This window comes from Sorex araneus, chromosome 2, assembly GCF_027595985.1.
Source record: "Sorex araneus isolate mSorAra2 chromosome 2, mSorAra2.pri, whole genome shotgun sequence".
NCBI classification, from domain to species: domain Eukaryota; kingdom Metazoa; phylum Chordata; class Mammalia; order Eulipotyphla; family Soricidae; genus Sorex; species Sorex araneus.
Genome location: NC_073303.1, coordinates 309,874,956 through 309,899,088, shown reverse-complemented (window position 1 = coordinate 309,899,088; position 24,133 = coordinate 309,874,956). Strand labels below are relative to the sequence as shown.

General features: G+C 44.4%; 1 protein-coding gene across 5 annotated transcripts in view; it reads right to left on the bottom strand.

Moving 5' to 3' along the window:
• MECOM (MDS1 and EVI1 complex locus) overlaps nt 1-24,133 on the bottom strand; it is a 646,375-nt gene that overhangs the window by 621,717 nt on the left and 525 nt on the right. The gene's annotated exons all lie outside the window — the stretch shown is intronic.

The following is a 24,133-nucleotide window of genomic DNA, read 5'->3' as shown; positions in this document are numbered from 1 at the left end:
CTCCTCTGTCCAGAGGAAGATATAACACCTGTGCTGGCTTCTAGATTGTGGAGTCAGCAAAATGTATATATGTTATCTATGTAAATATAAAATAAATTAAATATATATGATATTTAATTTATTTTATATATTTAATTTTATTTTAAATTTTGCATGTATACGTTCTCTGCTACTGTTTTAGATTAGAGAATAAGAAACTATTTCCTAAGTTCCCATGCACCACACTCTATAACCATTGAATATTCAAGAAAAAGTTTCACCATTCAGCTCTCTGATCGAACGTCATCTTCTCAAAGAAGTCTTTTTCAATAACTGTAAAATTAGGCCAGATTCTAAGTATTTTCTGGCAGGTTATTCCAGTTTATTTTCATCATCTATTAATGTCTAGAATTAAATTACCCATTAGATTTATTTCCCCAGAATGGGAAGCTCCATGTCCTTACTTGCAGAAACTGCTACTTGCTCTTGTGTAGAAATAGGGATGCTCACTTAATAGCCATTGAGTATCTGTGTGATAGTTACCAAGAGGAAATATTCATAAAGAAATACTGGGTTTGAATTTCAGTGTCTGGAATTAACACACAAGTAACTTAGTGAGGCAGGCGATGACCTCCACATCTGACAGATATTAAGAGAAATGAAATATGGTATTATTTTCAGATGGCAGACCCAAATGCCAGGAATGACACTGAAGCTTGTTGGGTGTGTGGCTTCACAATCTTAGCAAAATATTTGGAAAAGAGTCAGGATTCAGTACTCAACCTCATGAAACCACTTTAGAGTCACTGATAATCAGCAGTTGGCACATGGTCTCAGTTAACAAGTCATTGTCAGGGAGATGTGTGTGCCTGTCAAACTCTGATGCTTAGAAGTTTCAGGGAAGAGAAGATTTCTAGGCCTCTATTCATGATGCCTTCTTTATACTAAGCACTCAATAACTATTTACTGACTCTATTTTATACACTCCATTTAAAATGTTTTAAAAATGTTGACAATGATTCCCTATAGAAAATGACATTTATGCTTACCAAAATTATATCTCAATTTGGAGCCAATATTATACTCAAAGGAATCAAAATCACAAAACAAATTCATAAAAATATTTAGATTTTAATTTTAATCTAAATTTTAATTTTAGATTGGATCATTTCAAATCCAATCTAAAATGTCTAGAGTGTTTTTAACCTAGTATAATCCAATGAGTTTTAATAAGCAAAGTTGTTCCCACTGAAACCAGAACCCAACGATTTTATTTTTGCAATCTCCTGTGTAAAGAAAGGGACTACACTAATTTTTCTGAATTCCTTATATTTAATCAACAACATCATTGCCAAAGAAAACCACTTTTCAGCAGTCTCTCACTCCTGGTTTATAACTTATAATCAAAAACTGGAATTTTGCATCTAATGGGCTTTGGTGTGTAACATTACACTGTCATATATTTGTTGATGCTATAGTTAAAAGTAAGAGATAGTTTCCATTATAAAAATGTTCCCATATACTGGTTACCCAGTGGAAAAAACATTTCCCTATGAAACAGTCTTCGCAACCATAGGTTAGAGATTGTTGTGTGTGATTTTTTTAAAGAGAATCAAAAAATGTCTACAGGCTTCAGAGAAACTTCTTCGTTCATCTCATTACACGGTTGGATTTAAGCATATATACAAGACAAGGCAGGGTGATAATAATTTACCACACAAAGAAATCACAACTAAAAAAAAAAATTAAGACTTGAAATCCTGACAAGTTGCTTGTCCTTATCCAGTTTGGACTATATGGATTGATTTCAGCTACATCCTATTCTGAACAGCAGGAGAAAATGAAAATGGAGTTAACATATGAGGTCTAGAACAATCCAGTAGCTTGAAATATCACAAATAAATCACAATGAATCTTGCAAAGATGTAGCTTAGCTCTTGGCTTCAACCCTGGGGTGTCAAGGGGTAAAGATGCTTGGAAATCTGATCTGTCCTGACAGGGTGAGGCAACCCTCTGTAACCTTCCCCAAACCCTGCTGTGCCAACGGCTCAGAGGCCAGCACACTTCACCCTGAACTGTGAGCTTCTTTTAATTACACACTTCATTTTCATTTTCCCTTAGAGTCCTGGTTTGTGGAACTACTCTGCCCTGTTCTAAAAGCTGGAAATAAACTAATGTTTTCTATAGGAGACATCCTAAATGCTACTTCCATCAACATTTTAAAAAACTGAATAAGATTGATATGTATTGACAGGGGGGAAGGTGTAAAGGAAGAAAAAGTTTTAAGTGGGGGTTAAAGCCTTGTATGTGAGGACCCCCCGCCCAGGTATAAGTCCTGACCATAGTCAGGTGTGGCCAAAAACATTCAAAAAAAAGTTTCTAAAAAAGTTTCAGGATTGGAGCGATAACACAGCAGGTAGGGTGTTTGCCTTGCATGCAGCCGACCCGGGTTCAATTCCCAGCATCCCATATGGTCCCCGAACACTGCCAGGAGTAATTCCTTAGTACAGAGCCAGGAGTAACCCCTGAGCATCTCGGGGTGTGGCCCATAAAGCAAAAAAAAAAAGTTTCAGATCTAAATGCATGTATATGCCAATAGAACATGGGAGAAACCTACAGGACTTCACATTAAATGCGGACTAGTGAGTATTTCTTTGTGTATAACGAAAGAAACAGACCATAGGGAAAATTTCTTTTATGACACACTTTTGCAGCTTTTAAATTATAGAAAGTTATATAAAGTTTGTAAATAGAAAAAAGGTTAAAGAATAATATAAAAATTGTAAAAAATATTATGTAATAAGCATAGTAAGATGAATCAAGTCTGACCCCATGGATGATCTATAAAATCTATGATTGTATTTTAGAAATCCAAGAACTACCAACATAGTATAAAATTCTTTATTTATATTTTAATTTTCTAGAAAGATAGTTCATACTTTTTATCAGATTTTTGCAGGTACCTGAGAGCCATAATGATGATCTCCTTGTGGAAAATCAGGAGCCACGAACCTAGAAGAAACTAAGATAGCTTTCTATCCCGCCATTCATTTTTATCGCCATTTCATCGTGAACTCTATATTACTACTGAATTGCATAGTTCTTGCCAAAAGCAAAGTATAGAGTCAGCTGCAAAGCATATATTTTCTGTTTGCTTGCTTATTTGTTTTGTTTTGAAACCAAACCCAACAGTGTTCAAGGGCCACTCCCATTTTAGTACTCAGAAATCTCTTCTAGAGCTCAGGGGATCGTGGTGCCAAGAGTTATGCATGAAATTCTATCAGTAATAGTACTTTAAACTCAGTGTCAAAAGTCACATTAAAAAAAGTGCCTCTCATAGGATGGTGGGTGGCAGGAAAGGGGGTGGGGAGGGGTGGGCATTGGTGGAGGGAAGTTGACACTGGTGAAGGGACTTACTGCTGAAATATTGTGTGCCTGAAAGAAACACAATCATGATTAACTTTGTAATTCATGGTTGAATAAATAAAATAATAAATAAATATAATAAATAAGTCCAGGATCCTGTACACAAACCAAACCATGTTTTCCATTCCTCTGAGCTATCTCTCTAGCTCCGGAACACAGCTTAGTCTTTGCCCTCATTTAAGGGCTTCCGATGCCTTCAGAATGGTTCTAAGAACAAAATCAAAAGTCACACTGGGTGCTTTCTGGGAAAGAATTAACAGGAGGGGCAGGCGAGAGTACAGCAGGTGAGGTACGTACCTTGCACAGTCAGCCTGATCTCTGGCACTGCACAGAGTCCCTGAGCCCAGTAAGGAATAAGTCCTGAGTGCAGAGCCATGAGCAAGTCCGAAGCATCACTGGGTGTGCCCCAAAACACAATCAATCAATCAATTAATAAAGGAAGAGGTGGGGGGAGGGAGGAAAAAGAAAACTAACAGAAACTGAGAGCTTTCCATTGTTCAGGGTTTGAGTATAGTGACCCTGGTTTCAGCACAAAGATAAGAATGGAGTGTGGCAGAATGTCCTGACCCCGTGCCAGGCTGTCTTCACCAGGGCACCTCGTAGGGGGCGGGTTGAGTTTCACTCCCCGCCCCAAGCAGAACCCTGGCAGCGAAAAACCCTCTAGAATCGAACCGCTGCCATGCTCAAGGCCACTCTCCACACACTCAGACAAGCCTCACCCAAGAGGGAACAAGCCTCACCCTCGATGGGATGAACCTCACCCAAGAATGGACTGACAGAAAAACCCAGGTATGAGGGAACCTGTGACTGAGATCTCCAAGCCCACTCGGATCAGGATTGGGCCTCCTCCCCTCAGATCCCCAGTTGTCCAGTAGTTTGGCAGTCACACCCACAAATTGCCCCCAGCGCCTTGTAATCTCATCAATAGCCAAGACCCAGAGACTATAAACTAAAGCTCCCAGAAGAAAGCACCACAGAACTTCTTACACTCTATCTCACTTACTTATCAAAATTAGCACACATTTGTTTGGTTTTAACATACTTGCTTATATTCTTTTATATTCAGGCTTAAATGGTTCCAGAATAAAATACAACAACCTTCACACATTTCCCTTTTATTGTGGTGGGAAGCTGTTCGGTGGTGGGATTGGTGTTTGAATATTATCTGTAATGAACTACTGTGAACTAGTTTTATGAAAATAATTTAAAAAAATTTTTTTAAATGCGTAGGATGTGAAGAAGCAGAAATTTGACTGAGAAAATAGATGTAGGGGGAAGGAATCATGGTTACATTGGTATTAAGGAGACCCCACAGGACGAAGGGGGTAATTTAATCAGCAAATTAGGAGTCAATGCATCATCATTATTTGTCAGACAAATTGTTTCAAAGATAATTTGAGTACAAATCAAATCAAGAAGTTATGCTCTGTACTAATGCCACCTAAACCAGAGTTAAAATATATGATGTAAAAACTTAACTTCTAATGACTTTTGGGAAGCTGAGCACCTCCAAAATCCCTAAGAATTACAAGACTCTACAAAATACTTCACTATCTCTACCAGGATATCACTGATAATCTCCAGAATCAGGTCCAATCATTTGCATAAGCCTTAGGATCTAATAGAGATCAATAACAATTTTTAATTTGAGTGGCCATACCTGCACTGGCAAAATGAGGAGCATTACTGGTGAAAATTAGGAATAATACTCTACTTTCTAAATGTGCTTTTCAGGTGGTTTGTCACTGTCAAAATAGGCTAATTGTGGATTTAGTACGCAATTAAAGTGTCAGATAACTCTGGAGAGTTCTACTGCTGACATTACCTAACTGCACAGGTTTTTCATGCAAATAAACTGAAGGTGGTCCACGTAATCCACCAAAACCTATTGTTAACCATTATCACCTAATTTGTACTGATATCTACTATATGCAAAGAATCAAATGAGGAACTATATAAAACAAAAATGAGTCTCTAGGAGTGTCACAGTTTTGCTAGGGAAAAAATGGAATTATTTATATAGTGAAGATAATAAATTGATAATAAAATGCCAAAAAATGACAGTGGGCAGAAATAATTCTGCCATGTCTTCAGCTGTGATGATGACAAACTTCCAGAAGTAGAAAGGATTTAAATTCAACATTAGGAGTTAGATTTTGCACTAATCATCAGGGAGATGCAAATCAAAACAACAATAAGATATCATCTCACATCACAGAGACTGGCACACATCAAAAAGAATAAGAACAGAGCCTGCTCCGCGGCCCTGAGCACCCCGGGCTTCCCTCCCCTCCGGACTGCCGGCCGAGTGGCCGGCACGCCGACCCCAAGCGCCGCCGCCGTCCTGTCTTCCGGCAAAGGTCTGTGACGCTCCCTCGACCCGCCCTTCCGGACCCGGCCTGCTCCGCGGCCCTGAGCACCCCGGGCTTCCCTCCCCTCCGGACTGCCGGCCGAGTGGCCGGCACGCCGACCCCAAGCGCCGCCGCCGTCCTGTCTTCCGGCAAAGGTCTGTGACGCTCCCTCGACCCGCCCTTCCGGACCCGGCCTGCTCCGCGGCCCTGAGCACCCCGGGCTTCCCTCCCCTCCGGACTGCCGGCCGAGTGGCCGGCACGCCGACCCCAAGCGCCGCCGCCGTCCTGTCTTCCGGCAAAGGTCTGTGACGCTCCCTCGACCCGCCCTTCCGGACCCGGCCTGCTCCGCGGCCCTGAGCACCCCGGGCTTCCCTCCCCTCCGGACTGCCGGCCGAGTGGCCGGCACGCCGACCCCAAGCGCCGCCGCCGTCCTGTCTTCCGGCAAAGGTCTGTGACGCTCCCTCGACCCGCCCTTCCGGACCCGGCCTGCTCCGCGGCCCTGAGCACCCCGGGCTTCCCTCCCCTCCGGACTGCCGGCCGAGTGGCCGGCACGCCGACCCCAAGCGCCGCCGCCGTCCTGTCTTCCGGCAAAGGTCTGTGACGCTCCCTCGACCCGCCCTTCCGGACCCGGCCTGCTCCGCGGCCCTGAGCACCCCGGGCTTCCCTCCCCTCCGGACTGCCGGCCGAGTGGCCGGCACGCCGACCCCAAGCGCCGCCGCCGTCCTGTCTTCCGGCAAAGGTCTGTGACGCTCCCTCGACCCGCCCTTCCGGACCCGGCCTGCTCCGCGGCCCTGAGCACCCCGGGCTTCCCTCCCCTCCGGACTGCCGGCCGAGTGGCCGGCACGCCGACCCCAAGCGCCGCCGCCGTCCTGTCTTCCCGCAAAGGTCTGTGGGAAAGGGGCGTGGCCTAACCACCAGGGGGCGTGGCCTAAGAAAAGTGGGCGTGGCCTCATTACCGGCGGCCGCCGCTAACGCGGCGGAAAGTAGTTTTCTCAACATCCTATCCAAGACTAACATCCTAGCTATTCGCAAGCAGTAGGACAACAAAACACAAGACTTCACATAAGAACATCTCAGTAGGAGACCAGGTTCTACACCGGCAATTAAAAAGCCAACCACTATTAACTGAGCCTATCCACAATCCTTTTTCACAACAAAAGGAAACAGGGACACTCATCATCAAGAGCCCTCTTTCATATCACCACAAACAACATGAAGAAACAGCGAAAATCCCCATTGCAACCAGAGGACGATCAAAGGGATCCGGAAACCTCAATGGGCGCCTCCTACAAACTTGACCTCTCTGAGAAAGAATTCAGACTTGAAATCCTCAACATGTTCAATCAACTCAATGCAAAGATGGACAACTTCAAGGAAGACCTGGCGGAAACAATACAACAGACAGCCGACAAAATACGGGAAGAAATGAGAGCAGAAATAAAAAACCTTCAAAAAGAAATGAAGGATTCCGTACATGAAATCAAAAACTCTCTGACTGCCCTCAACAATAGGATGACTGCAGCCGAAGACAGAATCAGTATGCTTGAAGATGAGCTGCAAGAGGCCTACAGGCAACATCAAACCATGGCAAGAGACCTCAAAATAGCTCTAGCCAGAATCAGAGTCCTAGGGGATGAATTCAAGAGGAACAACATTAGAATCATTGGACTACCAGAACCACAGGGAACCAACCCCAACGAAAAAGACACAGTCAAACAAATCATTGCGGAAAACTTCCCACAGCTGGACAATGCGGGCATCCAGATTCAAGGCGCCCGGAGAGTGCCAGCTAAAAGAGATCCTAACAGAAAAACCCCAAGACATATCATAGTTACAATGATGGACATCTTCCAGAGAGACACAATACTCCAAGCAGCAAGGTCCAAGAAGGAAATCGCATACAAAGGAGCACCCCTTAGGCTCACAGCAGATCTATCAGAGGAAACCCTCCAAGCTCGAAGGCAATGGTGGGATATAGTGAAAAAACTCAATGAAATCAACGCTTCACCAAGAATACTTTATCCGGCTAAACTCTCATTCAAACTAGAAGGAATCATACACTACTTTGGGGATAAACAACAGCTCAGGAACTTCATAGACTCAAAACCAAACCTAAAAGAAGCACTAAAGGGGCTATTGTAAGACAAGAACAACCTCTACAAGCACAACAAACCCTTGCACAAAGACGGCACAAAATCCCATAACAATAATCTCCCTTAATGTCAATGGTCTGAATTCACCAATTAAGAGACACAGACTGGCAAAATGGATTCAGAGACTCAATCCAACCTTCTGTTGCCTGCAAGAAACACATCTGAATAGCCAGAACAAACACAGACTCAAAGTCAAAGGATGGAAAACAATCCTGCAAGCAAACAACTCCCTCAAGAAAGCCGGAGTGGCTTTACTAGTATCGGACAACATAGACTTCAGGTTGAAAAAGATTAGAAGGGATAGTGAAGGCCACTTTTTATTAATCAAGGGATGTGTACATCAGGAAGAAATCACACTCCTGAATGTCTACGCACCCAATGAGGGACCAGCTAAATACCTACAACAGCTGCTAAGAGACCTCGAGAAGGACATCTCGAGCAACACAATAGTAGTTGGAGACTTCAACACTGCACTGTCTCCTCTGGACAGATCTAGAAGATTAAAACTCACCAATGAAATACTGGCTTTGAAGGAAGAAATAGAAGAGAGAGGGCTAATAGATCTATACAGGGCTTTATATCCCCAAAAAAAGGAATACACATTCTTTTCCAGTGCACATGGAACATTTTCCAGAATAGACCATGCGCTGGGCCACACAACATACCTCAACAGAATCAACAAGATAGACATTGTACCAGCTATCTTTTCAGACCATGATGCACTGAAGATAAAACTTAACTGTGGACAGATGCAGAAAACCAAATCAAACACCTGGAAATTAAATAGCTCGATATTGAACAATGAGTGGGTCAGGAAGGAAATCAAGGAAGAAATCAAAAGATACCTAGAAACAAATGAGAATGAAGACACGAGCTACCAGAACCTGTGGGACGCAGCTAAAGCCGTTTTAAGGGGAAAATTTATAGCTCTGCAAGCATATCTCAGGAAGGAAGAAAGGGCCCACATAAATAACTTGACTTCACAGCTCAAGACCTTAGAAAAGGACCAACAAAAGGAGCCAAAACCAGGCAGAAGGAAAGAGATAATAAAACTTAGAGCAGAAATTAATGACATGGAAACCCAAAAGACAATCCGGAAGATCAATGAAACCAAGAGCTGGTTCTTCGAGAAAATAAACAAGATTGATAAACCACTAGCAAGACTCACAAAGAAAGAGAGAGAGAGAACCCTTATAAGCCGAATCAGAAATGAAAAGGGGGACATCACGACAGAAACCAATGAAATTCAAAAGATCATCAGAGACTACTTTGAAAATCTCTATGCCACGAAACAAGAGAATCTAGAAGAAATGGATAAATTCCTCGACTCCTATAATCTCCCAAGGCTGAACCAAGAAGACCTGGAGTACCTGAATAGTCCAATTAACATCAAGGAAATTGAAATGGTAATCAAAAGTCTCCCCCAAAACAAAAGCCCAGGTCCAGACGGATTCACTAGTGAGTTCTTCCAAACATTTAAAGAGGACCTTTTGCCAGTCCTTCTCAAGCTCTTCCAGGAAATTGAAGAAACAGAAACCCTCCCTAACAGTTTCTATGAGGCTCATATCTCCCTAATACCAAAAGCAAACAAAGACACCACAAAAAAAGAAAACTACAGGCCAATATCCCTGATGAACACAGATGCAAAAATTCTCAACAAAATATTAGCAAATAGAATTCAACAACTTATCAAAAAGATCATACACCACGACCAAGTGGGATTCATCCCGGGGATGCAAGGATGGTTTAACATCCGGAAATCAATCAACATAATCCACCATATCAACAAAAGAAAAGATAAAAACCATATAATCATATCAATAGATGCAGAGAAAGCATTTGACAAGATCCAGCATCCGTTTATGATGAAAACACTAGCCAAAATAGGTATAGAAGGGACCTTCCTCAATATAGTCAAAGCCATTTATCACAAGCCTATGGCAAGCATTGTCCTCAATGGGGAAAAACTAAGAGCCTTCCCTCTGAGAACAGGGACGAGACAAGGATGCCCACTCTCTCCACTTCTGTTCAATATAGTACTGGAAGTACTTGCAATAGCGATTAGGCAAGAAAAAGATATTAAGGGCATTCAGGTAGGAAAGGAAGAAATCAAGCTCTCACTATTCGCAGATGATATGATACTATACTTAGAGAACCCTAAAACCTCTACCAAGAAACTCCTAGAAACAATAGACTCGTACAGTAAAGTTGCAGGCTATAGAATTAATACCCAAAAGTCCATGGCTTTCCTATATGCAAATAATGAGAGAGAAGAAAGTGACCTGAGAAAAGCAATCCCATTCACAATTGCGCCTCAAAAAATCAAATACCTCGGAATCAGCTTAACAAAGGAGGTAAAGGACTTGTATAATGAAAACTATAAAACACTACTTCAGGAAATAAAAGAGGACACGAGGAAATGGAAAGACATCCCCTGCTCATGGATTGGAAGAATTAATATTGTCAAAATGGCAATTCTCCCCAAAGCATTGTACAAATTCAATGCGATCCCTATAGGGATACCCTTGACATTCTTCAAAGAAATGGAGCAAGCGCTCCTGAAATTCATATGGAACAATAAGCCCCCACGAATAGCTAAAGCAATCCTTGGGAAAAAGAAAATGGGAGGAATCAACCTCCCCAACTTCCAACTCTACTACAAAGCGGTAGTCATTAAAACAGCATGGTACTGGAACCAAGGCAGAGCGGCAGACCAATGGAACAGGGTTGAATACTCTGACATACACCCCCAAATATATGATCATCTAATCTTTGATAAGGGAGCAAGAAATGTGAAGTGGAGCAAGGAAAGCATGTTTAACAAATTGTGCTGGCAAAACTGGACGGCTACATGCAAAAAAATGGGCTTAGACCTCCATCTATCACCATGTACAAAAATCAGATCAAACTGGATTAAAGACCTCAACATCAGACCAGAATCCCTAAGGTACATTGAAGATAAGGTCGGCAAAACCCTCCACGACATTGAAGCCAAAGGTATCTTCAAAGCTGACACGCCACTGGCTAAGCTAGTGAAAACAAAGATAAATAAATGGGACTATCTCAAACTAAGGAGCTTCTGCAACTCAAAAGAAACAGTGACCAAAATACAAAGACAGTCTACAGAATGGGAAAGGATATTTATGCAGTACCCATCCGATAAAGGGTTGATAACAAGGATATACAATGCACTGGTTGAACTCCACAAGAAGAAAACTGCCAACCCGATCAAAAAATGGGGTGATGAAATGAACAGAAACTTTTCCAAAGAAGAAATCCGAATGGCTAAGAGGCACATGAGAAAATGTTCAACATCACTAATCGTCAGGGAAATGCAGATCAAAACAACAATGAGATATCATCTCACACCACAGAGACTGGCCCACATCCCCAAAAACAAAAGCAACCGGTGTTGGCGTGGATGTGGGGAGAAAGGGACTCTCCTTCACTGCTGGTGGGAATGCCGACTGGTTCAGCCCTTTTGGAAAACAATATGGACGATTCTCAAAAAGTTAGAAATTGAGCTCCCATTTGACCCAGCAATACCACTCCTGGGAATATATCCCGGAGAGGCAAAAAGGTATAGTAGAGATGACATCTGCATTTCCATGTTCATTGCCGCTCTGTTCACAATAGCCACAATATGGAAAAAACCAGAGTGCCCGAAAACAGATGATTGGCTAAAGAAACTCTGGTATATTTACACAATGGAATACTATGTAGCTGTCAGGAAACATGAAGTCATGAAATTTGCATACAAGTGGATCAACATGGAAAGTATCATGTTGAGTGAAATGAGTCAGAAAGAAAGAGACAGACATAGAAAGATTGCACTCATATGTGGAATATAATGTAACTGAGAAGTACAAGTTGGCAACGATGCAACTTCTGGCAGATATCTCTCTGGACTTAGTTACTAAAATACTAAATTACAGAAACCCAAAACTGAGAGGCCGCTAAGTGTGGTCACTCGACCTCACACTTCTTCATCCTCAGCAATGGAAAACAAATTACCTAATGCTTCCTTTTCAGCAGGTCTGACTTTAGGGGAGAGACTCTCCAAACAATAATAGTGAGTTTTGTTGAAATATTGTATGCAATCAAAGTGAAAGTAAAGTGAAATTTATTAGTTACACAGGCAGGGGGGGGCTTAGGGTGGGGGGGCTAGGGGCGTGGGGGTGTTTGGGGTGTGAGGGGGCGGGGTGGAGCTATACTGGGATTCTTGGTGGTGGAATATGAGCACTGGTGAAGGGATGGGTATTCGAGCATTGTATAACTGAGATTTAAACCTGAAAACTTTGTAACTTTGTAACTTTCCACAATAAAAAAAAAAAAAATAAAAAAAATAAAAGATTTAAAAAAAAAAAAAAAAAAAAAAGAATAAGAACAACCAGTGCTGGCACTGATGTGGGGAGAAAGAGACTCTCTTTCATTCTTGGTGGGAATGCCAACTGGTCCATCTTTTCTGGAAAACAATATGGGCATTTCTTCAAAAACTAGAAATTGAGCTTCCATATGACCACTTCTGGGAATATATCCTGGGAGTGCAAAAAAATCACAGTAAAGATGACATCTGCACTTGTATGTTCATTGCAGCATTGTTCATAATAGCCAATACCTAGAAACAACCCGAGTGTCTGAGAACAGATGACTGGTTAAAGAAACTTTGGTACACATCTACACAATGGAATACTAGGCAGCTATTAGGAGAGATGAAGTCATGAAATTTGCTTATAAATGGATGGACATGTTGTGCTAAGTTAAATGAATCAGAAAGAGGGACAGACATAGAATGACAGCATGCATTTGTGGATTATAAAATAACATGAGACTAACACCCAAGACAATAGAGACAAGGGACAGAAAGATTGCTCCATGGTTGGAAGCCTGCCTCGTGGGCTGGGGGAAAAGGCAGCTGGGATAGAGAAGAGATCGCTAAATCAATGATGGTTGGAGGGATGGCTCAGGTTGGGAGATGTGTGCTGAAAGTAGATAGAGGACCAAATATGATGCATCTCAGTATCTGTATTGCAAACCATAATGCCCAAAAGTAGAGTAAGAGGGAAATTGTCTGACATAGAGGCAAGGGGAGGGTTGGGATATGGGGGAGGAATACTGGTGGTAGAAAATGTGCACTGGTGGAGAGATGGGTGTTTTATCATTCTATGACTGAAACTCAAATATGAAAGCTTTGCAACTGTATCTCACAGTGATTCAATTTTTTTTAAAAAAAAAAAGGGGGGAGGGGGAACAGAGATACTCTGCCTAAATCCCCATGTCTCTGGCAACTCAGCAGTCACACCCATAAGCCACCTCTGGCTAGTGCCAGATAATCTGGTCATGAGCCACCATCCAGATCGCATGTTCTTCTCTCTGGGAAGTGAGCATAACATGACGCTCGCCATAACCATGCCGCCAGATCCTGCGCCAGGCTGCTTCACTTGGGCACCCCAGAAGAGGGCAGGTGAGAGCCCTCCCCGCCCCAGGGGACCTAGCCTGGGCAGCCAAAAACCTCCAGAACTCAACCGTTGCTCACAGCCACTCTCCACCCACTCAGGCCGAGCCTCACCCACGAGTGAACCTTTTTTTGGACCCGAGAGGCCACATCGCAGAGTTACACTTCATAGGACACACCCTACTCATACTCCAAGAGTACCGAACCACATTTGATGGGATTTAAATTAGGAGGCAACCAACCTGAGAGGGAAATATATTATTTCGGTTCTGCTTCGGGGACAAGGAGTTTGGAGTTTGGGATGAAAACACCCAAAATATGGTGGTGGGAAGGTGTAATGGTGGTAGGATTTGTGTTTAAATATTAAATGTAATAAAATATTGTGAAGTACTTTATAAATTTTAAATAAATGTCAGCATTTGGGAAGTCTGAAGACAAACCCTTAGAATCACTGTCACTGTCTGTCACTGTCATCCCATTGCTCATCGATTTGTTCAAAATTAAAAAATGAAATTTAAAAAATTTTAAGGGGGGGAGGGAAGAACTAGATTTTGATGGTCAGATTAAACACAGATATATTTACAGACTATGGCAGCACTGTGGCCAAAGGTTGTAAGATGAAAACACAAGGTTAGAATGCCAAAAGAATGAGAAGAGCAGAATGAGAAAACAAGTTAGGTTACACATACCTGTTTTAGGTGAGAAAACAAATAAGTGTGAAAAGTTAATCAAATTATGCTAAACATGTATTGAGATCACACTCTGCTAGGAACACTTTAAATGCTTTTGTTCATCAAGTCCTTATATGAAGTAAGCATTTTTATAGTTTATATGTTAAGAAGCTAAATCAGGAAGATTGTTTGCCATTTCACTTAGCTAGTAAATGGTGGAGTCAAGATTCAAAACCAGACCCATCTAACTCAGAACCGGGATCATAATTAATCCATTCTTCTTAATCAAGAATGAAGGACCTGGGGCTGGAGTGATAGCACAGCGGGTAGGGCGTTTGCCTTGCACTCGGCCGACCCGGGTTCAATTCCCAGCATCCCATATGGTCCCCTGAGCACCGTCAGGGGTGATTCCTGAGTGCAGAGCCAGGAGTAACCCCTGTGCATCGCCAGGTATGACCCAAAAAGCCAAAAAAATAAAAGAATGAAGGACCTTCACAAGCTAACCTAGAAGTATACGTTTCGGTGTCAAGAATAAAAGTTGGGAGCTGATAACCTACTGATAATGTGCACTCCCACCACTACTTAACTCTACCTCTATAACTCTTGCATTCTTCGGTAATTTTTCCAACAATATTAACCGAAGGAACAAATATTTATTTACAAGTCCACTGATATTATATTAAATTTAATAGCATAAAGTGTTTTATCCAGACTATCCTGGACTAGGGTTAGAAAGAGTGGAGATGGGGGTGTTATGGGTGATTGTGTTGTTGCCATCCCTGGCACCCACTTATGGTCCCTGGGTGCTTCCAGGAGTCACTCCTTATCATGAGCTAGGAATGGCCCCCTGAACAATGCCTGAACACTCCCCCTCTCTCCCTCCCCCCAAAAAAAACTTTATTGGAAGGATCTAGTATATTGACATTCCATCATTGTTTCTAGTCATTTTTATCTCAGTTCTTAATTTTACTTAGTATCCACCTATTATTTCTCAAGAAATACAATTCATAAAAATTAATAGAACAAATATTTCTTGACCATTTTTTTTGCTTATGTTCATTTTCAAATGTTCTTTGAACATATATAAACTTCCTCCAAGAAAAGTCACTTTTGTCAAGTAATGCTTTCATCACTTAAAAACTTATTTCTTGTATCTTAGAAACGAATTTGGTTCTGCAGTTACAGATGTACAGGATGTGACATCTGGACCCTCCTAGGGAGCAGTAGTGAATTCTTCCTTCTCTGTTATAGCCACAGTAGCCAAATGCTTTTACTCCCACTGTGGAAAACCACAGAAAACTGTCTCCTAATGATTTACTACCCAACCCTCTGCCCACAAATCAAAGAATTGGTTGAGTAAGAAACAAAAAAGAATGGTGGCCAGTGGCTATAAGAAGGGGAGTGAGTGTTTCAGTTTATTTTCTTAAGCCAATTAATGATGAAGCGGCATGAGGGGAAAGAAAGACACAACATGGCTGTGAAAGGCCTTTTTTCCAGATAAATGGTCAGATATCAGATTCTATAATAAGTACTTCCACCTATCAAAACACACATACACACACACTAACTTTGGGGTGGAGGAGGAAGATATAGATCTTAAAAATACAAGATAATATCCAGGAAGCCTTGTGGATATCCTAAAATGTTGGAATTTTGAAGGAACCTTGGAATCATCTAATCCAGACATTGTAAGTTTGTGGTCCATGACCTGTGTATATAACAGACAGAGGTGTTTGATTGGATCTGCAGAATGTGGTTTGGTGATGCTTTTTCAATTGAGTCAACATTTTAAAATAGAGAAAGTTCACACACAAAAATAAATCTAGGTATATGTCTTGTCTTAAAAATTAGAAGACCAACAAATACTGGATCCTTTTCCCAAAGTGGCAACAGGGAACTGATGCTAAAAGCAGCTGCCTCTTTGGGAAAAGCTTAAACTCAAGTTTTGAAGAGTCTTACTTCTCCCTCTGATACTGGAATTGAAGGGTGGGTATCAAGAGTTTAATAAGAATTAGAGAGGGCTTATCCTAGTATTGCTTCACTCACTTACTGTACCCACCAATCCCTATAGGCATTTGAGTCTACAATCTCTGCAATGGTCTAATCTCCTCATTTAGAGAATCACAACTCAGCAAGGGTAGTAATGTGACTTTGCAAAACTTTATTCCATTCACACAACATTTTTATACACCAGAGACAGCGGTCTAAATGACAACTAGAGAAGATTAAACAATTAAATTTAGATTGTTGTGCATACAAACAATGCCAAGACCTGTGTTTGAAAGGTCAAATCATTTCATTTACACATTCCCTTCTCCCATTCTTTTCTCCCCAAAAGAACAAAGATTCTCAAGCTTTTGAAATAAATTTACTTCCTATTTTAATTTCATATAAATAATTTCAATATGCTTAAGTTTTTAGTGGTTTTGTTTGTTTGCTGCATTGGGGACTGAACTCAAGTCTTACACACACAACGTAATCACTTTAAAACTGAGCAACATTTTGTGATCCCTATATTTATGTACAGACATGGTGCTGTAAAATATATAGTACAGGAAGTAAGGTGCTTGCCTTGCACTCAAATGACTGGGGTTCAAACCACAGCATCACTTCATCAGGAGTGATCCCTGAGTACAGAGCCAAGAGTAAGCTCTGAGCATCATGTGGTGTGGCCCAAATCCCCTGCTCCCCTCCAAAAAAATTTTAGATGTGACTTTTGTTTATTCTGTGGATGTGATTTGGAAAGACATTCAAAACTGCTTATGCGATTTGTGCAATTTTTTTAACAAATGAGACAATATAAAAACATAAAAGGGGAAAATGTCCAAAATAAGTCTTCTTTAGAAAGCCCAATTGATTTGTCATTGGACACAAAGTGACTAAGGTTTATTAAGTAATTACTTTTATTTAGCATGTGTGATCTGGGTAAGCCCTTGTAGCACCCAACAAGAGTGGTGCTATTATTTCCACCTCACGAGTTAAGATACCAGGATTTCAGGCATTAAATAACTTGCAGGTAAATCTTCAAGATCTCTAGGTTTTGAAGGATCACACCTATGTTCAACTCAGGATGAACACATCAGAACTGTTGATGAGTGACTGTGGCCTGAACACACAGAAGAATGGTACTGTTGTTTAGTAAGCCTATCAGCCGCTATGGACAAGGACTCTAGTGAAAGCCAGAGGTCGAGCAACCCTAACACACAAAATCAATTCCCTTAAGTGGGTTCTAGAACAAGATTAAGGAAGCTTCAGTTCTTCCTGCTATACTGTCAGCAAGTTATAGACATCAACTAATTTACTAAGAGAATTAATAAAATCTTTTTTATAAATATTTTTGTTATGCACAATTGTTACTAAAGTTAATATTCAAGAATTTGTCTAAGCATGCAAGTCAAAATCATGCTTGCTGATGAATAAAGAAACTAAAATAAAAATTCAAAAATGAGGACTTTGAGTCAAGAATTTGATTAAAATTTCACTTTCCTTTTATTTCTATAATGAAACAGTTCTTAAACCACAAAACAGCTTTTATAATAATGTAGAAGAGTATGGTTCCAAGCAAAACACTCTCCTCTTTTTAATCATGGCTATTTTTTTGAAAATGAAAATAGCTGAGGTCATTGTAATCTATTTTAAGGTTTGTATGGGTTGGTGGTATTTTTTTTCTTGGCTTTGAGCTCTCCATGTTACCAAATACATGTTATGGGTTTTGCTATGTGCCCCTTCAAATCAAAATTCTTAATAAATTGTCCTTAATAATGTTGTCCTTTAAATTAGAGTGAATTCCACTTTCTTTCCTAACAACTCCAGATGAGGTCCACACTTTCAAATAGAACTAGAATTTTGTGGGAGTTTTTTCCCTTAGTGTAACTGTACTTCATAGAACATATATACAATCCTATCTGCATAAAAATGCTGTGGATGTTCAAATGCTCAGATATTAAAATATAAGATTCAGTGGACCTTTTTAAAATCAAACTGAAACATATGGACAATGCCTGTGTATACATCCCTAGCAACTTATAAAGAAAGATAATTAAAAAAACAATAGCCAGAAATGAAACTTGAGGGCAGAGTTCTAAACCTACCGATACGGAGGAATGGGAGAACCTATAAATATCCACAACCCATCAGTGAAGTTGTCTGCTCACTGTAGGATATCGCATGGAAAATTATCATATATACCCAAAGACATCCTCTTTGAATGTGACTAATATTTCACCAACTTTCTGAATTAACTTGCTTCTTTATTATACTTCTCAATTGTATCGCACAGAGCAAACTTAAATTCACCCTAAAGAAGCACCTCCCCTGGCACATATCAGAGAATGTCTTTGTAAAGTACATTGTGAAGTACATTTATTCTGTCTATTAAAATGCTTTAAGCTCTGTTTATTTGTTTATTTTTTTAAATTCAACTTGCAGAGCCAATGTAATAGGATGCTGTAGCTTTTATAAAAGCGGTGAAATAATTTTAAACACAGACACACAATGAGTTTATTTATTTAGAAACTTGTTAAATAGAGTCTGGGAATTCAAATATTCAATGTTGACATTGTACAGAAATGGCCAGGAGCCAGAACCAAGTCTCCAGAGGGACCCATTGGACAAGGAATTCAGGCCTTTCTCTCCACCCACTTGAGCTAAATAGGTAGAGGCCATTAGTTATACCCACAGCAGTATCTGAACTGCACTCAAATAAGCTGCCCTGGCCAGGGCACTTCAAAGGCGGGTAAGTGTGTTTAGCTTTTTAGTGCTGAACTAGAGCAATATGTCACACTTTTGAAAGAGTTTTGTAAACAGTTTCTTCCTTATGTAGAAACATCTCTGAAGTTTCTTGTATGGCATGTAAGCAAGGGTAATTAACAAGGATTTTACCTTTTTTTTTTTTTTCATTTACTGGGGAGGATAAAAAAACCCACTCTGTGTGTACGCTAGGGGTCTGGAAGAAGCAGTACACAGCTCTCTCTTCCTTTCTCAGCTCTTGTTTTAGGTACTATTTGCCCCTATTTTCATCCTCTCCCTTAGACTAGTTCTCACTACCCTACTAATTTCCTTGAGAATTCACTGGTAAATTCGGCAAGTCAGAAGAGTGGGAAGGGGGAAATGGAATTTTAAAAAGAGAACCATAGCAAATGGAATAGCGAGAGAACTACTGACTCATGGGCCTTGCTGTTGAAAAGCAAAGCAGGTCACCCCCCCCACACACACACCCCAACTGATCTTTTTGAAAGCAAGTTCCTCCTGGATGGAGCAGAGGCTTCCAGAGTTAACCAGGGGAGAAGCAAAGGGGGTGGCGGTGGGACTAGCATCACTATAGTGTAACTGTCTCTCTCCACCCCCATCTTCTCCCAGCCCTAGGAGGCAGGGAGGCCCTATGGGGGGGTGGGGGGGGGGTGGAAGGGCGGAAGCGTGAGTGAGGGCGGGCGCGCGCGCGCGTGCGTGCGTGCGTGCGTGTATGTGTGTGTGTGTGTGTGTGTGTGTGTGTGTGTGTGTGTGTGGACACCGTCAGTGCAAACCCTGCACCCAGGGAAGCCCCGCGCCAGCGTGTGTGTGTGTGTGTGTGTGTGTGTGTGTGTGTGTGTGTACACCGTCAGTGCAAACCCTGCACCCAGGGAAGCCCCGCGCCAGCGTGTGTGTGTGTGTGTGTATGTGTGTACACCGTCAGTGCAAACCCTGCACCCAGGGAAGCCCCGCGCCAGCGTGTGTGTGGTGTGTGTGTGTGTGTGTGTGTGTGTACACCGTCAGTGCAAACCCCGCACCCAGGGAAGCCGCGCGCCAGGCACGCAGCCTCTCTGAAGTCTGGCCTAAGCTTGGGGCAGAGCTGCGCGGAGGGGGGTGTGGGGACGCGCTGGGCGAGCACCTCCGCCTGCACTCGAGGGCCTCCCCAGTTCCACCCCGCTCCCCACCAGGGCCCCCATCCCCTGCACCCGGCGGTTTGGACTTGAGACACAGGCCAGGTTGACCTAGCTCTTGGGCTAGGGCCCTGGCAGGCGCTAAGTACCTCTCACACAAGGTAAAAAAGCCTTTGGCCAGAAGAGGACAAGTCAAGTTTCTCCATCTCGTGGGCCCCCTTCCAAAAAGACCAAACAGAGGCGGTGCAACGAGAGAGGAGAGCGAGCCTGGCCGGAAGGATGGAGCCCTTCGGCCCCCACCCTGACCTTACTGCCCCAGGCCAGGCCGGTAGCCTGGAAGAACGTGATCCCAATTTCCAAAACCGAAATAAAATAAATTCCCAATGCCGGGATGTCTCAAAGAAAACTCTTGGGAGTTTTCGCCTTTAACTTTAAAGAAGAAATAGAAGAAACCAAAATTGTTCATGGACGGACGCGTTCATGTGCCTTGGATAAACTTGGTCGGTGATGAATGTCCTTCGGCAGAGGAGGCCTGCCGGGTGTTGCAGGGAGAGGCCTCGGCTCAGAAAGCCTGAGAGCTGGGCTACCCGGCAAAGGGCAGCCTCGCGCACTCCAGTGCACGCACGCACACCGTCGCCGACGCCAAGACCTGAGACTTTTGCGCCATACCCGCCCCCCACACCAGAAGAGGGAGGGAAAAAACCTGCAAAAGAAGCCTTTTCTTTCCAGCCTTTCTGCCTCTGCAACTAATGAACCGTCCCCTTCCACCGTGCCGAGGTCGGGGGAGGGGGATGAAAAGCGTTATTAACCTTCCCTTAAACACATTTTTTTCTATTGGCAAAAATACACCGAAATGCTGCAGGAAGGCTGTGCTCCTACTGCCAAATGTAATAAGGAATCCCTGCACCAGGGTTATGGTCAAGAAATGGCAAATAAACCGTCGTCCTAGATGGGCCTCTGCCTCCATCAGTAAGCGGTCTTTCCTCCTCAAAAACGTAAGAAATAAACAAAATCTGTATTTCCAACAAACCTCAGTGTTTTAATCCTTCCCCTACCTCGCTTAGGGAGGATGAAGGAAACTCCAACTTAATGGACAGACTGACTGATGGAGATTGGAGGTTGGAACCAGGTGCTTTCCTTTATCTTAGGCATTGGGCTGCTAAGGTGGGGAGTTGAAACACAGAAGGAAGTGTCTTCTGCCTAACCTACTCCAGAGCAGCTTCTGAAATCGACATCAAGTGTACAAGTAACAAGTGCCCCTCTGGCGGCTGCAGTGGTACTAATAGCATTGCTTTCTGGGTCTTTACGAGACTTCTGGGGGGCCAGTAGCTAAGGGGGGTTACTCTTGCAACTCGTTCATTGCTGTGATTGAAACCCTGCCGGGCGTCACTTGAGTCAAGTGGGGTACAGGATTCCTTCAGTATTCCAGGCTGTGTATTTGCTGGGCAGAACCAATCAGCCTCATTTCTTTCCCATCATCCCGCGGAAAACAGTTGTTAACTGGCATTTCTGGCACTGCCCAGGTGCTATCCTAGCAGCCCAAGAAAACCGATGGGAAGCACCCCTGCCTTGCCAGACTCTTGTTGGCTTTTAATTTTCTTCTCTTAAAGACAGAAATAAAAGCCAAGGGTTTTAGACAGCAGAAATGTTTGTTATGCTGCTTTTCCCATTCTTATTTATTAAATTGTTTTTTTCTTTTGGAATAATTCACAACGAATTCATCTGTTTCAGCTACTAGTAAAAACACAAGCCCTGTGACTTGGGAAACGGATTGCGCATTCGTTCTGGATTTAACCTTAGTGGGTACTTTCAGGGTTTCTGGTCGGTGATCTCGATCGGTGGAATCCAGCACCTTAGCCATAAATCCTACAGGACTAGGTCACCCAAGAAATTTACAGTAGACAAAATATAACACGCAATCGAAAAAACAGTTTCTATGTGATCTGTTTCCATTGCTATCTTGCCGGTTGCAAAGATAAAATTAGGTGTGTTTTTAAAGTATGCTGGTCACTCCGCCTCTTCCTAACCCAGAAAAAGAGAGAAACCGGCGCCGACAGAGCTGCAAGTTGGACTGCTCTGCAGGGGTCACTGACTATCTCTGCCCCGCGCAGGAAACTCCACGCACCGCACGGCAGGGGAGAGGAAATGGCGCTTTAAAATTTAAAAATACGTAGTTTTAGTATGATTTCCTTTATTACCCAGGTTTTAACTGAAGAATGGCTTGAAGCAGCTTCCTGAGAAAAGCAGCCACAGTGGCAACAGCTGGCGCCGCGCAAGCAGGAACCTAAGGATTAGCATGGAAAAGTCTGTAAGAATTCATATCTAGTTCTTAGAAACCGCAGCGGCATCCTTAGAGAAGCGAGGGATGAAATAAACGGGTCTTCCACCGGCTGGATGACAAGTATCAGCCGATCGGAAACGAGGCTCGGCTGCTGGCTCTCGAGTGGGCTGTACACGCGGGAGATTTTTAATATACGGCGTACAGCGTCACAATGAAAAGAGTTGGGAAAGTTGCTCAAGTGAACTCAAAGGGTTTGTTCTGTGCTTTCACTTCGGTGGATACCCGGCAAAGAGGGGAGAAATGCCTTTGGCTTCTATTTCACAACTTAGGCATCACCGAAATAAGCTTCTCCACCCCGCCCCTCTTTTCGTCCTGCCCCCCCCACCCCTTTCTTCCAGTCCCCTTCCCCCTACACACACACACACACACACACACACACACACACACACACACACACAGCCCTAACCTTTAGTCCGTCGGAACTGAAGCCCCCCAGGCCTCCAAGCACATGAAAATTAATTCCTCATCTGATGAAAATAAAGGCATTGGTCTTTTAAAAGCAAACAGAAAAAGGAAAGCGGCGGTGGCCGGGGGCGGGGGACACGGCTGTTCCACTGGCGCGGTTTGACGTTGTCGCTTAGAGCTAAGTGAACAATATCCGAAAAAGAAACGGATGGATCCCCCAAACAACGCAGTATTTCGGTGGATCTTAGAGACGCGGGCGGACGGAACAGGGAGTATAGGAGTGCTTGGGTGATGACTGGACAGAACACCCGAAAGGCGCCCACTCTGACAGCCTCTCACCCGGCCACACCGCGGACCCCGCTGCCCGCGAGCCACAGCCGAGGTGTCGCTGCCTTTCACGTGGCGGCGGCGCGGACGCGGGGGGCACGTCTGGTTTTAGCACGCAAGGGAGGGGAGCGGGGTCTGGAGGCTTCACCGACCAGAGCCCACACCCCCGTTCCTCCGTCTCCCCTTTCTCCGATCCACACGAAAAACAACTCGAGAATTCCGTCTGCCTGGGGCAGAAGAGCCCGCGGCGGCACGGCAGCTCCCGACGCGGTTCCCCGCCGCGTGCCAACACCTCCGAGGCCACGCTCGGAACTCAGCCCCCAGCTCAGCTCCCCGGGCCCCTGGGTCCGGGGGGCGGGGGGGACGCCTTGGACGAGGCCAGTCGGGTCGCCTCGGACAAAGCCGGAGCCGGCCAGAGGGCCTGGCCGGGCAAAGTTCCCCAACTGTCCTGCCGGAGAGGCGGGGTGCGGGGGTCCCGCCACCCCCGTCCCGAGTTCTGCGGCTCTTGTCCCATGTGGCCGAGTCCCCTCCACGCCAGACAGGCAGGGGGCGCCGGGAAGGCTGGTCGCGGGCCCCGGGATCCGTCCGGGACAGCGCGGCGGCCCCCGTGCGGACAGCCCGCCCCCTGGGGGTCACTCGGCACCCCGCGGCCCGAGTTCCCGGGCCCCTGGTCCTGGCGGGCGATCGCCGCTAGCCCGCGCCCCCCGCGCCCAGCTCTCGGCTGCCCGGCGACGGCGGCGGCCCCCACCTGCCCGCGGCCCGGCGGTCCCGCCACGGGGCCGGCCACACGCCCCCGACCGCCGCCGCCGCTCCCGCCCGCCCGGCCCGCGCCGCTCCCGCGCGCCGCGCAACTTTCCCAACTCCGCCGCGGCCGCCCCGACCCCCCGAAACCGACCGAGGCTCGGCAGCCTCCCCCGGCCCGGCTCCCCCCGGCCCGGCCCTCCCTCCCCCGCCCGCACCCGGGACCAGCTGGTTGGCCAGAGGCGACTCTCCAGAGCCGGGGGAGGGGGAGGCGGGGAGGGGGAGCCGCGCTCCCCCCCCACCCCTTCCCGCTCAATCGCGCGCTCTCCTCCCTCCCACCCGGCCTGGGCTGCCCCCACACCCACCCCCACCCCCCACCCCACCCCGGCTCGCCGCAGCTGGTAGGTGCGCGGGGCGGAGGGCTGC